At 39.6% G+C, this 14,463-nt stretch overlaps 1 pseudogene; it reads right to left on the bottom strand.

Annotated features, from left to right (window-relative positions):
* LOC140925913 (tyrosinase-like) overlaps window positions 1–9,295 on the bottom strand; it is a 52,505-nt pseudogene extending 43,210 nt beyond the window's left edge.
* Window positions 9,296–14,463: the final 5,168 nt, after the last annotated feature.

Genomic DNA, 14,463 nt, shown 5'->3' with positions numbered 1-14,463 from the left:
GTGAACGGAAGCATGTCCCGAGACTGACCCCCTAAATTACAGGAGACCTGACACCCCCCTCACTACTGCCTTTGTCAAATAGCCAGGCTAATCATGTATTTATTGGATAAATAAATTATTAACATCCCGGAGGCCTATCATGTAAAATCACATGTATTTCCACATAAAAAGCGGTCCTTACAATATGTAGCATGCCATCATTAAAAATTTGCATGGGTTATAGCATTATTTGTTGTTGGCATGAATGCCACGAGTGATAATTCAAAATGGTTATACGAGACAATTTTGTGGTATTTATGCCAAATATCACGTACATTATTTGTTCATACTACTACCCGCAAAAGGCTTGTAATTTTCACATGTAGGTATTTCAAAAAAGCTGAAAATACGTATACCACTGCTCTAGGCCAATCAAATTGCAGAAATTTCTCATGTCGTAGTATAATGGGAAGTAATACAGCAAATGACGTGAACACGTAATTTCAATAACCTTGTCCAAAAAGCAATATTAAAAAGTTAAACAAAAGAGAAAGCTAGGAGTAAATTGAAGTATGAATGATTCCCGGTCCTAAACTGAATATAACGTCGAATAAAATGAACAAAGATTACCAAAATAAGTTTGCTCCCGACATCATCTTTTGTATTTTGACATTTTTATATATTCTTATTTAAAGATGGATATTACAATTTTCCATTTTTCACAAAGCCAAGTGACGAAAATATCCAAACCTGAGTCATGCAACTTTTATCCACAGAATTCTTTTAATTTTATTCGTTATCATGACCGTGTGCTTTTTATCGTTGACGAAGAGAGTTGGATTGACCCGATGCAGAACTAACTCTTGCAACTCCAGTAAAGGTTGGACCATTTGGATAGAGTAAGACGACGTGGCCATGGAGCGAGGAGAGATAACGGCTGTATTCACAGGTTACTAGACTAAACTTGTTCATGGTAGAGAAACTTGGACTAAGGTGCCCAGGCCGAAAGTCAATTCTAAATCAATTCATTTCAAGCCGTAGGCTCGAATCCCGAAACATCGAGTTTGTATTCGAGTTCGAGTCGAGTTCGAGTTCATTATGAGCACATTGTTCAGGCGGTGTGTGCGCTAAATAAAAGATTGTTTTGTTACTAATTTTTTCTTGTAACTGTTCAGCACAATTTTATGATATAAATTTTTTAATATATACTGCTGTTGATCCCCGCAGTTTGTTTTTCAGGCTTTAGGCATATGAAAGGGTAGGGATTTCACTTGTTGGAGCATACGACAGGGTAGGGAAATCTGTCATTTAAGTTTGCGAAAGGGACAAAGGGCTAACAGATGAATTTTATAGCTTTATAAAGTCGAAAGAACGTTCAATTTTTGTGATTGATTCCTATTTAAAGCACAGTGCATTTACAGCAGTTAAAAGGGAAATAAAGTTCTAAACAAGATATGTGAGAGGAGTGCTATTTGTCAATAGAAGGTATACTAAAGGGGTACCTTTTCCGTGAAAAATGGTATATAAAAGGGTAAGGGGTTGGACCTTGGCGCGGAGCCTCCCAGTATAAAAATTCATTGAGTACTCCCCGGGCTAAAAGATGCCTCAGTCATTTCTGCACTTACCAATTATTTCACTGATATCGGTATGAATTGTCATATCCGGCTTTGTCACAGGGTCTAGAGGAGATGTGTTTGTCGCTAGAACATCAAAACCCGTCGAAAACCATTGAAAAAAAAAATGGGTTATTTTGATCGCGTTACAGTTTCGTCGTTACACATTCTATATACCGCAAACCAAGAGACCGTGAGGGCTCGCAAGATTGGCAATTCGTGCCTCGGTCGCCCTTCGGGCGACGTGCCGTGCGCCAGCGAGGATATGGCTTGCGGTTAGTGATTTTCAAAACGGCGAACAACAAAGTCGATCTCGATCAGATAAGAAGCGAAGAAATCGTTTACAATAGATTCATAAAGATCCCACTGCAATCTCGTCCCCAGGGCTTTTCCCTTAAAAAATGGGTAAGGGAAAAGCCCTGGGGACGAGGTTGATCCCACTGGGCTAATTAATCGTGCTAAGCGACAGGTATAGACATTTTTCAAGGTGAGAAAGTAATTCATTTATTCACACGAAACGCCTCAGGACCCTGTGACCTAAGCGATCCTTTCGGGATTTTCTGTCTTGACGTCATCCTAATCATTTCGTACTTGCAGGCGCAAACAATAGAAACGTCATCATTACCTACCGATTCCTCGCGGCCCCTGTTCAAGCAAATCATACTGACTGTATATTTCAACTGTAAGTACTTTCCTTAATATATGCCCGAGTTACTAGAGTGCCTCCTCGAGATTTCGCCTTCTGGGCGAAATCTCTCCGGGGGCAATAACGAAGTTTATATTTGATTTAACTTTTGGACTCAGTAACGATTCTCAATAATCGTCAACCGTCAAAAGTTTTTGGTTTTGGGAATCAAGAGATGGCGCAGTGGTGAGAGTGCTCACCTCCTAGCACCTATCATTGTGGCCCGGGTTCAAATCCCCGCGTCGACGCCATATGTGGGTTGTGTTTGTTGTTGATTCTCTCATTTGCTCTGAGAGGTTTTTCTCTGATTACTCCGGTTTTCCCCTCTCCTCAAAAACCAACATTTCCAAATTCCAATTCGACTAGGAATCAGGCCAGATGAAGAACCATTTTGTGAATGTGCTACCTCCAAATCATTACTTCTTTCTTTCTTTTTTTAATTATTTTTTCTTTATTTTTTATTTAAAATTTGACCGTCACTCTTAAAAATTAGTTAAAATTAACCGTCAATCTTCAAAGCTACCACCCCATTGAGACACTCTATTCCATAAGGTACTCAAAGGACGTTTTGGTAGAGGTGTGCCGCCGAGGCGCGCCTTCAAACCTTGACCCTGGTTGAAGACAAAAATCGTTCATTTTGCAACCCTGTTTAAGAAAAGAGGCTCTATTTTACGACCCTAATTCGTTCTCTTTGTTGCACACAGAATAGAAATATCTTTCCAAATTCATTATAACATTATTTATGGAATAAAACTGGTTCGTAGCACATAGACTTAAATCATCGAGAACAGTCGCATTAATTCTTTGGAAAGGCTTCCGGTCCAAAAAGACACTCCTTTCAAGAACGATAATTTATGTATACCTTGTTTAACACTCAAGATTGTGAAAGAAAACCATACCCTGTTCAGCGGTACAAACCCACTTATAGGGCCAAATAAGGTCAGGCAGTGCCCCGCGTCGGGTATGTGCATGTAAACGATATAACGAATCCGGTAATCTAAAGTTTCCATAAAAATCGTCTATGTAGCCTTTAGAGTAACGTTTCACGTGCCATTGTTATTGTTAGCCGAAACCAATTGTGGAATTGCACGCATTTTAGGCATCCTACTGATGAACAGTTGGGATACGTAGATATATTTTTTAGCAACTACTATAATTTGCAGTCTGTCAACTTTGAATTATTAACAAAATGAACAGTTGCAATGGATGTCAATGTAATGCAATATATAGGAGGATAACGAAGTGTTCCATAAACTTAACGCGCGCAGGAAATCATTCTATTTTGTCTTTATGACGTCCTGTTTTTTATCGTTCCACGTCGCTAAACAAGTTTAGTCGTGTTGCGCTTTGGAAAGAGAAAAGTCATGTTGACAAAATGAAAGTTTTTAATCTACCGCCTATAATAACAATGTTAGGAACTTCGACTGCTTCGGGAAATTTCAGTGAGGAAGGTAAAACTTGTGTTATTTTCGCGTCTGTTCTCTTCGCGTTATTTTCCTCGGTGGTTTAAGCTTGTGGCAAAAGTACAGGGCACGCGCGAAAATCCTTATTTTCCCAGACTAACTTTGCTTTTGCCTTCAAGTTATCAAACTACTGCGCCAACTTTTCATTCGAAAGTGTTAGTGCTCCTTAAATTTGTTTAGGATTGAATTAATCTAGTTGTTGCGAAATTTTCCCTTCTTGGCCTCAACCAGTTGAAACTGAATTGTTATTTGTTTGGATGATTTTGTTTCCTTGGTTACTTGTTTCTAAGGATCGGAAGCGATTCTGGCGCGCGCAATCGAAGTTACTTACGACGTCAAGTTCCGATATTTGTTTCCACAAAGTTTAAAGCACTTTTCAAAGCTTTTCAATAGCTTTGTTGTAATCTAGTTGTAGCCGTGGGATTTTAAGGCTCAATTTAAGTATTAGCACACACTTTCCGGCACGGTTTATACCGATCAGCCGCATTTGAGTGCTTGAAATGAATTAAAAATATTTATGCGCTTTTTATTGCCTTCAAATGCAGGAATCAACGTCGCTGAAGAACCGTTCTATCGACGCTTTACTGTTGTTGAAGGCTTTGGAAGCAAGAGCGCTTTAATCAAAATCCACCTGTCGTCGATTTATATGCTTGTCTCCGTGACAAAACATGTTTGCTTCCTTGCTTGTCTCCGTTAACAAAATCAGCAGTTTTACAACAGCCTATTTGCCTGGAAAAACGTTTACAAATGAACTAAATTTATAACAAAGTAAAGACATGCAATATAAAAACAAAAGCAAACGTTTCCAGTGTTTCACAACGTAAACGACGCCTTTTAAAAAAGTTGCAAGCGACCTTCCGTTTTGATAGAATATTAGCGTTCGTTCCGAGACGGACATCATATTTCGAGGGGAAATGCAAAAGGTAGGCTGTTTTTTAGGCAAATATAAGTCAACGACGGTTTTTCTCTCTTTTCTACAGACGGAAATGGACGAGGAACAAATGGACATAGTTGATGCAAACCAACCACAAGCTGACTCTTCGATTATGATCAACAAGTCATGGAAACATCCAACCGCAGCCAAACAAGTAATCATCCAGCGAGATGCGGCAGGAAACAACTCCACATGGTTAGCATGCGCATCAGCATGGAACAGTCTCTTAAGTGTCGTGAAGTTGGTTTTGAAATGGCTATATATTAGTATCGAGTGGCCAAAGGACACAAAGTCCGAGGCATTTGCTCGCAGGAGAGTTAGTGCATCGGATTCTACTTGTCCGGCAGACGGCGTAAGTTTGGCTTTAATGTCCACATTACTATTAATACTGGATAGCTTTTGCGCCGGCGCGAAAACCATACCGAATAGGGCTTCTATTCACAAATAAGAACAGTGATTTCTTTTGGGCGCGATTTCTGTAACTGAGCGAAACTGCGCCGCGCCGATCCCTAGAGTGAAAGTAGGTTACATATCGGATAGCGGGGGTGTTCACAGTCTTCACAATATACCAGGACAACTTTCCGTGTCAGCGCAAGGAAATTAAAAGCTGTATTTAATATATATTTTCATTTAAGGAACGTACTTTTACCAAAATAATTCACTACCACTACCACTACTGTTTTAGACAGTAAGCGTTTATAGTTGGGATTGAGCTTGTCTCCTATTGGTGATGAATACAAGGCTGCCAATGGCCGATTAATTGCGACCAAAGGTCAATTATATATAGTTATAAATAAGGTAGCCTGCGTAGCAGGCGCTTGGAAGTAACGGCACAGGAGAGAAAGAGGCGCGCGAAAGAGACACTTGAGGGGAGAGTAAGTGGCGTGTTTCCCTCCTGCGCCCCGTTCTTTCTTGAGCCCATTACTTCCAAGCGCCTGCTACGCACGTTGTAGTTAAGGTGGTTGAACACAGTTTTGGCAGTTTGTGATCATGAGTATATGTATTTTGCCAAATAATGGCAAGAGAAAGGTTGCAGCTCAGAAGCTGAAACTTGGCAAGTGAAAAATATACTGCTGAAAAATTTTTTGATTGACAGGTAAAATTTGATGTTTTCGTAGTTTCCATGGCAACACGGGTGATTAAATACAATTGTAAAATTTCACTTTTGCTCAGTTTACATAAAATTCGTTCTTTAGATTTTCCTATAACCTTGCACGCAGCTTACTATAATTAATCATCACCATTTGAAACTTATTTGACCAAATTTTAACAGAAGAGTTTTTAGATAATCAATAATATAATTGCACTGTAATTATTAAATGTGTGGCAAAATTCCATGGTTCAACTTCCATTTTAAAGTTGTCGTTATTTAAAGTAGGATAAAAGTAAAATATCAGAAAATGTCAATGAGTAGATTTTGAGAAATCATTTTCTGTGTACCATTGCTTTTTCGCAGCCATGTTTGTTCAATTTAAAACACACGCCATCACACGAGTTACCGCTGACAGCTAACAAAACTGCGTTCAGCCACCTTAGCCTAAAATAGAAAAAATGTAGCCAAACCTTTGAGATTCTAATAGCCTTTCCAGACTTGTTGGACTGGCTTGCACTTTTAACATGTGTGGGTTGAGTTTATTGTTGATTCTCTCGTTTGCTCTGAGAGGTTTTTATCCAGGTACTCTGTAACTTTGAAACTTTGTAACTTTGTAACTTTATTTGATTAACCACAAAATACAAATAACGATAAAACAAGACAGATACACAAAAGCAAATGAAAGTGGCGAGGAAGCCCAAAAAGAAACCATGAGGCTTATAGACATTGGGCTCCCTCGGAGTAAAAATAAAGTTAACAGTAATGGTAAGGCCAGGATCGAAAGCAAAATACAATGAAGGCAAGTATAAATTAACTAATTACATAGACTGAGTTGACAAAATATAAGGTATGGTACAAGTAACAATAAGTATAAAATAATATCAGACATGTGAAGAAATATAACTATTTACTACAAGATTTATAACTAATAATTCATATATAATTTTTTTTTCAGTTTCGTTTTGAATACGTGGAGAGAATTAGATTCTTTAATATCATTTTCTATAGTGTTATAATAAGTAGGTCCTTGGAAACTGACAGAAAACTTACGAAGGTTTGTTCTACAAGAAGGAAGGTGAAAATCCCGTTTCCTTTTCCGAACTAGCAATTCTTGCTTTTAACTCGACTACTGAATGAGTTAAAGAGTCGAGGCGAGTGTTCACGTTAGTTACGATCGAGTCAAAGAAGCTCTTGAACATTCTTTCCTGCATCTGTAACATCTCGCGAAGCGTTGCCAGAGTTACAAACTCTCCTTGAACATTTACTTCAGCCGCCAAAGAACTAACTGAGGCGTTCGAATGACGTGTATCGGGCATATTTTGGACTAAAATTTTCGGTGATTTCGATCTTGGCCAGAGCAATCAAATCCTGCGTCCGCACACTACGCGTGCACGTGACTCTGGTTTTCTCCTCTCTTCAAAAACCAACATTTCCAAACTTTGATTCGATTAGTGGAATTGCTTCCTCTAAAACTTTATTTATTTGTTTATTTATTTATTTATTTATTTATTTATTTATTAAGGACCTATTCTACTGTATTATACAGTCGATGCCACGTAGGAAACCCCTGCCGTCATTCGCAAAGTCAATATCTCCCCATGTTATGTTATGTTTGAAAATGATGCCTTGTGCAGCATAGTAGTAGATCCACAGGAACAAGTCACATTTGCTGATGTCGTGAAAGAGCGCTGTTGGGTCGCGGTTGGCCATAACGGTTTTTTTTATCTCTTCATATGGGGTCAAAGTCACTACATAATCGCTTATGTAGTACCTGCACATGTTGATGTACCTCATGTATTGATCCTTCTCCTCGGCTGACAACTTGAGGAAATTTTTGCGAGTCAGGGTTTTTTCTGTGCCTAGTGTTTGCCATAGTAGCCAAACTCGCACTTGCTGCAGTCATATCCAGCAAAGTTTGAATTGCATTTGCACGTTTTATGGTAAAGAGCATGAGGCCAGTTAATGGCGCTCGTCGCCTTCCTGGAAAGGTTGGTAATGACTGTATAGTACTTGAAGGAGCAATCACAAATGACCAATTCCTGGCATGTACCTATGTTTCCATCATTACCGCATGGCGCACTAAAGCCTTTTGGGTTGGATAACATTTCTTGTTTTTCAGACTCGTCAGGGATGTACAAACTCTAGGGAACTGGCCTTCAGCACAGGGAAAGGTGAAAATAATAACGACAAGACACTGGTGATGATACGGCAGCTCATCTTACTCATGTATTTCTGAATGAAGAAAATGATATTGTTCATTAACCGTACTCAAGTACTTTTAGGCCTGGGTCAAATGGTTTTACCTAACATTAAAGCTTCACGTTTGAATTGAATGCCCATTGCACTTCAATAATAGATTATAAAGGTAATCATCACTTTGAATGGCTAAATGCAATCTTAAATCATTCAAACGTAAAAAGTAAAATATGTTTATCCTCTATGAGGAAATTTAATTCATTAATTTAAGGAAAGTAAACTCGCCATCAATTCCCCAATTTCCTTTTACAACGAGCATGTCACATGACCATAATTATAAGGTACAAGGAGACCTCACCATTTCTATTTGGGGGAACTCTTGTATTCTGCCAGGTAACATAGCGAGGATATTGCAAATTAATCAGAGCTGTTTCGCTCTATGCATAGTGATGAGTAGCCACGGTTCCCATCGCTCTGTCACTTTTGTTATGTTTTTCCTTTTGTTTTGGTTCCACTGGTATTCCAAGCGATATCAAGCTATGTCTAACCGCTGGGAGCAAAAATTGGAACGATTTCTCTTCCAGAACGATCCTCACTTCCGCAGAAAATCCTGATTTCGAAATCTGGTTGGACTGAATTCGCCTTATGAATTTTCTACTGCTTATTCTGCGAACAATAGGGCGGATTCCTTGCATCGCAAGCTATTGTCATACCGGCAGAATCGGAATGATGCAAAGATCTATTCAGGCGCGCGTTCAAGTTTCTATTTAAACAATCACCCCCCTTTCCCCCCCCTTTTTTTCTTTTTTTTTTTTGCTTACTCGCGCGCCGTAGCGCGCTATTTCATGTGGCACGCGCGCGAGTATGCCATCAGGCACGTGAGCTAATTTTAACGAACTTTTTAGCGGTATTTAGTCTTGTATACCCTGAAGAAGGCAGCATTGCCGAAACGTCGGTTAAGATTCTTATAATAACAGCGTCCGTTTTTCAATTTTTAAATTAACGTTTATAAGTACTACGCTGCGCAGGTTTTTCAATCTTTATTTTTGTTGTTTTAAAACTCGTACCGAAATTCAAGCGTGGCAAACGCCCCCTGTGCGTATTACTCAAATTCATCCGCGACATTTCATTGCATTCTGGAAGGCGACTTGGTGTTTAAATTGAACCCTGGGCCTACAAATAATGACGACCAGTCAACAATCTCAACTCATTGCTCTCGTGGGCGCTGTGCTGCGTTGTCTACCCGGTCAGCAGTCTTATCAATTGCGCCAAATGTCAATCGATTACCTTTTCACAACACTTCACACGGATACCTGTCCACACCACAAGCATACGTCGGCGTGATTACAATCGTTCCTATATGATTGCAAATTTAAATAATCTTCTTTCTCTTAACCGTGTTAGCCAAGTTCCCAATTCGAGGTCCTGCAAGAACTTTACTTCGTGTCTGTTAAATGCTAGATCGGTCTGCAACAAAACTTTGGTTATCAAAGATTTTGTTGTCGATCATGTAGTTGATTTGTTGGGTATCACGGAAACATGGTTGCATCTGAAGGGAGATGACGTTACTATTGGGTCCTATTGGAGAGCTCTGCCCGAGTGGTTACCGTTTTGTTCACTCTCCGGACCGGCTGGGACTGGTGGGGGTGTAGGACTTCTCTACAAACGTGGCTTTTGTACTAAGACACGAATGTGCCAGCATTCTTTTAGATCATTTGAATGTATGGACGTTACATTTATAAATCGTAAATCTATCCGAGCTTTGGTAGAGTATCGTCCGCCGGAGACTGGTGCTGCAATTGACTTGTTCTTTGAGGAATTTTCTAGTTTGTTGGAAGAAGTTGTTGTTTGCTCAGAGGAGCTGCTCATCATCGGCGACTTTAACTTCCACATGGATGATACGGCTGACAGATATGCGGCACAGTTTGGCAGTTTATTGGAACTGTTAAACCTCAAACAACATGTGGCTGTTCCCACCCATAGGAGTGGTCATATTTTAGACCTTGTTATCTCTAGGAAGGTCGCGGAGGCTTTGAAAGTCAATGAACTTGTTGGAATGGAGCAGTTAATTTCTGACCACAAAGTTAATTGCTTTCAGCTTAATCTTCAGAAACCGCTCAATGAGCGAAAGTCTGTTGTTAGCCGCAGGCTCAGGAACTTTGATTTTGAGGCCTTTAATAAGATGATTATCTCGTCAGGCCTGCTAGCAGATATCAGTGATCTCCCCCTGGAGTTGATGGTTGACAGGTATGATAACGTCTTGCGTATACCATGGATATATTGGCTCCGGTGAAATCTCGGACCATCGTCCTTCGTCCAAACTCCCCCTGGTATAAGGAGGACATTGGCAATGAGAAGAGGAAGCTGCGCAGGTTAGTGCCGGGCAGGTGGCGCTCTAGCCGTCTTGAGTCGGACAGATCATTGAGCTACACAGAGCAATGTAGTGTTGTGAATACAATGCTATACAAAGCCAAGGAATTGTATCATTCGTCGGTTATCCAGGACAACGCCCATGACACCAGGCTCCTCTTTCCATCTATAGATAAGTTACTGCAAAGGCAAACTGAGAAGCATTATCCGTCCGTCGATAGTGCAGATGCAGATTTTTTCACTGCCAAGATAGAAAGGATTCGTGAAGAGCTTGTTCTTAGGAAAAGTGGACTTGTTCACTCCCCTGGTCTGGCCAAGCCCACCTGCCTGGAACGGTTAAGTGAGTTTGATTTAGTCACTGGTGAGGACGTCTTGAAACTGATCAGAAGTTCCACTATCAAGGCTTGTAAACTTGATCCCCTACTAGCAACCATAATGCGAAGTTGCTATTCGGCTCTTGTCCCGGTATTCAAAACGGTAATCAATCTATCGCTGTCGACTGGATCGATACCAGAAGATCTTAAGATTGCCTCGCTGCGGCCGTTACTGAAGAAACCGAATGCTGACTGTGAGCAATTTTCCAACTTCCGCCCGGTGTCCAATTTGAAGTTTCTTTCAAAACTGGTAGAGAAGTCTGTATTTGCGCAGTTGAATAATTATCTTACGGTTAATGGCTTGCAAGAACGTTTTCAATCTTCGCACAAAGCGCACCACAGTATAGAGACCGCACTGCTAACGATCACAAATGACATCTTACTTTCACTGGACAGCAGGGACAATGTGTTCCTATTGTTACTAGACTTGTCAGCGGCATTTGACACAGTTAATCATTTTTTGCTCCTTTCGCGAGCGTCTGAAGAACTCGTTTGGCATCACGGGAACTGTTCTGCAGTGGTTTTACTCTTATCTGTCTGGCCGATCTCAGTTTGTCGAAATTAATGATACAAAATCGTCGGTTAGGGATCTGACTGTGGGCGTTCCGCAGGGCTCTGTTGTAGGTCCCATTTTGTATCTATTGTACACCACACCACTTGCTGAGATGATACGAAGTCATGGACTTGACTATCATTTCTATGCTGATAATACTCAGCTCTACACATAGTTTAATGATTGTGACGTCGATGTTGCAAGGCTGAGCGTAGAGAACTGTGTCGCTGATATATGTCATTGGATGGACGTAAACGAGCTGAAACTCAATCATGACAAGATAGAAATTATGCTTATTTACTCGAAGGATCATACTCGTCCATTTTTCAGCTACTTCAGTATGGGTAATCAGAGAGGCTGACAACCACCGCCAATGCCAGGAGTCTGGGAGAAGTACTTGATGACAACATGTTATTCGACATGCACGTCTCAGACATTTGCAGATCATCGTTTTACCAGCTTAGGAACTTATCAAATATAAGAAAATATCTCACACAGGAGTCTTGCGAAATTGCTGTGTATGCTTTTATAACATCTAAACTAGACTATTGCAATTCCTTGCTCTACGGTTGTAGGAAAATGCAGTTGAAAAAGCTTCAATATGTTCAAAACACTGCCGCCTGAATCGTTACTAAGACTCGTAAATTTGATGATATTACGCCTGTTTTATTTGACCTTTACTGGCTTTCTGTTAGTTATCGTATTGTTTTTAAAATTCTTTTACTGGTTTTCAAATCACTTAATAACCTTTCACCTAGCTATCTGGCGAACAGACTTTGTTATCAATCTCATTCCAGGAACTTCCGGTCCGCATCTAAGCAGCTGTTAGAACAACCTCGATCATTCACGAAAACTTGCGGGGACAAAGCCTTTTCAGTGTGTGCCCCTAAACTGTGGAATTCGCTATCATTCGATTTGCGTAAGTCACCATCTTCAACTGGTTTTAAGAAAGGATTAAAAACATATCTTTTTAGGCAGTTTTTAGAGATTGGGTCATTGTTTTTGTAAAATGATTTTAAGACGTGTAATATATGGATTGTAAATAGATTTTTAATATTCTTTATTCCATGCTTATGATATGTAAATTTTTTCATTTTCTCCCCTTTTTTACAAAGCGCCATGAGCTCAGGATATGAGCGCTATATAAATAAAATTATTATTATTATTATTATTATTTGTTCCGAATATCGAAGGCAATTTTGGCCGAGGCCTTTAAAGACCCTCGAGTACCTTACAGTATTCTGTTGCTTCCCTGTGTTGTGGGTACTGGTTCTATAGTCTTTATAGCTATACTACTCTCGTGCAGTTTTCACAGCTCAGTAGAGTGATTTTTTTCCTCCAAGTTAGCAAGTGATTTTTCGTTATTCAGTGCATTCCCGCGGATTCGCCATAGTTTGTACTTAATTACAGGGTACAGTGACGGAGACATAAAGATATATTTATATCAGTTATCTATGATGACAAACCACCTTTGTTGGCGTATTATATTAAATGTAATCTAAAGATTCCCAGAAACTCACTTTCCGGTTTAAAATGAAAGCTTATGACGTAAGTGGATACATTCTAGGAACAATTGATTATTCTTGTAGCATGGGAACCAAGCCTATACCTTCACCCTGCTGCTGTTAGGTTAAAAGCTTTCTTAGACATTTCATCAACTACTAATTTTAGCTAATTTTCAGAGACGAGTCCGAAACGAAACGCTCAGCACCGTATTTACTTATGATAATTCCAGTTTCTACTACTCTAGCGCTGTCAGAATACACTTTTCTCATTAGCATTAGGTTAAACTGATGTGAAGTACGGCATTTGACCCGGGCCTAGCGAACAGTGTCAGTAAAGTCCTATCGCCTAATGTAAGGGAATCCAAGACAGTTTTGGATTCTGGATTCCAGTCTTTGTCAGTGGCACTTGGATTCTGGATTTCAATCGTTAATGAGATTCGGGATTCCTTGAGCTGTATCCCAGATTCCCAAGACCAAGATTCCAGACTTTACAAACAAAAATTTTCTCGGATTCCGGAATCCGGATTCCCTTACATGGAGCGAATTCTTAACCGATTGGGCGCTGCATGAGTAACTTGCTAAACATCGTTTAGTTGGTTTTGTCAGTAAAATACTCCTACCATTTTCAGCGTTTCCCTTTTTTGTCGACACATGAGCTCTCCACCTCAAGCTAAACCAAGCGCCTTCATTGGAACAAACGTAAGTTTAAATGTTCGGTACATTTAATTTGCAAAAGAATTCTCACGTGTAAACTTCTTTTTCCTTGATTTCCCATACTCTTGAAGGGCTTGAAGGGAAGCAATTTCGCCTTTATGATTCCGAGAGCCAAAACATGTAACATACTTCTTTTTAAATAAAACTTGATCCCTTTCGTCAAATCTAAGACCACACGGCATTGTTTTGAACAAACACGATGAAAATGTACCTTTCTCTCTTCAAACTGCAGACGGCACTGTGGGTAGATTGAAACTTCTAAGCTCGTAGCGCTAGGTTCGCCCCAAACTGAATGCTCTGATTTTATTTCAAGTGTCTTGATACAAATCACCTAACTCACACCCTTTAATTTCCAAGAAATGCATGACCATTAACGAAGCGTTAACGATGTGTTTAGCAGCTGTGCGGAGCTGTACATTCCATTTCACTGTTTTCGTCAGAATTATTGGCCGTAATACATTGCGGCCACGAGACAAGAAACATAGTTATAAATCGCCTCTGCCTCTGCTTCAAAAGCCGCCATAGTTGTATATTTATTGAATATCCCATAAGACTTGCAATAAGCGAGATAACTACCCGTACTCGTTTCTTTTATTCGATATTGTCTGTTTCAAGTGTATGACCCACTTTATATGAGTAACATGAATTTGGGTAAAATCCTATTATATAAGTCGAGTTATCTGTTGAATAGGAAACACTTATAGTATATCATATATGTGACCAATCTACTCGTTTTCTTTAATAAATATTGTCTATTTTACGTGTAAGTCATATCTAAATTGATTTGCAATCGACTTTTAAATAACCTATTGGATAGGAAACTCTTATTACAATTGCTTACTGATACGCATGTTTAATTGTATATCCTAACACGTTTCAAAAGCCATTATATATATACTTGTGTATTTCACGCGTGTGACCTGGTTAATAAGTAGGTAACTATGAATTAAGAAAAAATTCTATTTTATAGGCAAGTTACCTTTT

Source organism: Porites lutea, chromosome 2 (genome assembly GCF_958299795.1).
Source record: "Porites lutea chromosome 2, jaPorLute2.1, whole genome shotgun sequence".
Classification (NCBI taxonomy): Eukaryota; Metazoa; Cnidaria; class Anthozoa; order Scleractinia; family Poritidae; genus Porites; species Porites lutea.
Note: the sequence above shows the minus strand (reverse complement) of the source record. Positions and strands in the feature narration are given on the sequence as shown.